Source organism: Pinus tabuliformis, chromosome 2_2 (genome assembly GCF_031772625.1).
Source record: "Pinus tabuliformis cultivar Carrire ecotype Pingquan chromosome 2_2, CPIR1, whole genome shotgun sequence".
Classification (NCBI taxonomy): Eukaryota; Viridiplantae; Streptophyta; class Pinopsida; order Pinales; family Pinaceae; genus Pinus; species Pinus tabuliformis.
The window spans coordinates 1,168,772,425-1,168,774,708 of record NC_142300.1 but is presented as its reverse complement, the minus strand read 5'-3'; the positions used below and the strand labels follow the sequence as shown (position 1 = coordinate 1,168,774,708).

The following is a 2,284-nucleotide window of genomic DNA, read 5'->3' as shown; positions in this document are numbered from 1 at the left end:
GTACAATTTTCTTGTTGTTTGAAATGGACTTTTGAATGCATGAACTGATTCAAAAGCCTAAAAAGCCCTTCAACCACCTAAAGTTTGTAGATTAAACAACTTTAACTTATAATTCTTAAAAATATATTTACAGAATTTTAAACAAAATTGCCAAAAAAAAATCTAGGAAAAAAGTGATTTCATATATTAATTAGAATATGCACTTAAGTATCACTAATTATTTATATTTACAATTAATCTTAACAAATTAAACATATTCAATTTTTTTAACCCAAAGTCTATTTTAACCGATTAAGATTCAGCCATTAAAACCAAAACCATTAACGACATGTAACACCAGTAAGCATTAATTATAAATTTTAGATGATTTGAACGTAATCAAGTAAAAAATCCAGTCACAGATGATGAAGCACCCTTCAAAAAAACCAAATTAGAAAATCAAAACCATTAACAACATGTAACGCTAAATTTTAGATGATTTGAACGTAATCAAGTAAAAAATCCAGGCACAGAGGATGAAGCTAGACGTGCTCTGGCAATAACCTCGTCTACAAATTCTTGAATATTTCTTTCGGATGAACCGCCTTTCGCCATTGCCTCCTTCGATAATTTCTTCCACCGTGAAGCGTTTTTCCTCATCTCACCGCCGACTTGTCCTTCCATCATCAACTTTATACATTTCTCCATTTCCTCCTTCCCTACAAGTCCGTCAGCTGGTCGTTGATTCAATCTCATGCCCGTCTTCCATTTATGTTCAACGTATTTGGAATTAGCTGTCTGATCACTCCACTGAGGAAACGCCAACATTGGAACCCTAAAGCACTTGCAGCTGATGACACCATGGAACCACTAGCCCTTGATCGGAGGTTTCGTTCAGGAAACCAGCCGGCAAGTCTTCCTCACTTTTAGTTCCCCCTTCTGAAGAAGATGGACGAATGACCCATATGAAGGAATGTCCGCTGGCTTTCAGCCCGAGAGCTATCTCATGCATTTGTTGCTTTGAAATAACAGAGAGGCTTCCGAAAGAAACGTACACAACACTTGCGGGTTCCTTCGTATTCAGCCAATCCATGCAGTTTGTGGCTTTCCACAAGTGTTCCACGGAGTCAGTCTCTGTCAGATTCTGCCCGTCCAAGAAAGCCGAGGGTATGAGAGGACCCACTGTGCGAATCGGAGCTATCGATTTCATTGAGTTTATTTCTTCGGATTCGAGTTCGAAAAACGAGTTTCCCAGAACCCACGTGGCCTCTGGAAGCGACTTAAACTGATCCGTTACTACCTGCACCACGAACTTGTTGGGATTTGACGGCTGCAGATAGCTTGGCATGTCCGAATCGCTCAGCAACGGCAATCCTGGTATTCCTTTTGCCTCCACCTTTTTGTCTGTTTCATGCGGTTAGTTTTGTACACAAGAAAAATGATTAAATAAATCAGGATTGACAGAGAAAGTAAAACTTATAGACATCACACAGCGTGGCTAAATAAAAACATACCCACTCCATTGATAGCATAGTGATAGACGGAGTAAACTGCAGAGGATTGCGTCCAGAAAAAAGCTGCAGGAATATTAAACTTGCTTGCAACTTCCAGAACCCAGGGAAAGAAAGAATCGTAAACGATGCAACATATCTTGTTGCCTTTTGCGTTTAGCCTCTCTATGAGATTTGCTAAGGCTGGACTTCCCATCTAGTATACCATTTGAAAGAACGCGTCGACGTACTTCCCGCGGTCGAAATCCAGAGGAAGTCCGTCTGAGATTGTTTCGAACTGAACATCCATGGAGGAGTTTGACGCCCCGGGCACTGCATTTTGCGCCTGTAACATGGACACACGGTTGGCTTCATTTGTGACAAACGTGACCGTGAGTCTTTTAGAGACGAACCGCTTCGAAAACTGCAACAATGGATTGATATGGCCCTGTGATGGAACGGTTATCACCAGAACATGAGGATTGCAGCACTCTATCTCCCCTAGTGAGGAACCCATGTTACTACACTTTGGCAAGGAACAACTATGTAGACAACCTTTCTATTAAAAAAACTGGTTATCTCATGTTCTATGAACTGTTGGGTTAATTGAGAGAGGGCGTCGGAATTTATATTAGTGTATGGGATGCCGGACCCTATCTGGATACTTCATTTCAATGAAAACAGTAAACAAGCATCACTGACGTTGAAAGGTTAACGACCGTGGCGGCAACAACGACCGTGGCGGCAACGGCTGCAGGTTATGAGGAATTGTGTGAAAGTTAAAAGTGGTTGGAATTTAGTTAAAAAAAAGTTAT

General features: G+C 40.8%; 1 pseudogene; it reads right to left on the bottom strand.

Annotated features, from left to right (window-relative positions):
* Window positions 1-814: 814 nt before the first annotated feature.
* LOC149197607 (UDP-glycosyltransferase 74E1 pseudogene) lies at window positions 815-1,686 on the bottom strand (annotated as a pseudogene).
* Window positions 1,687-2,284: the final 598 nt, after the last annotated feature.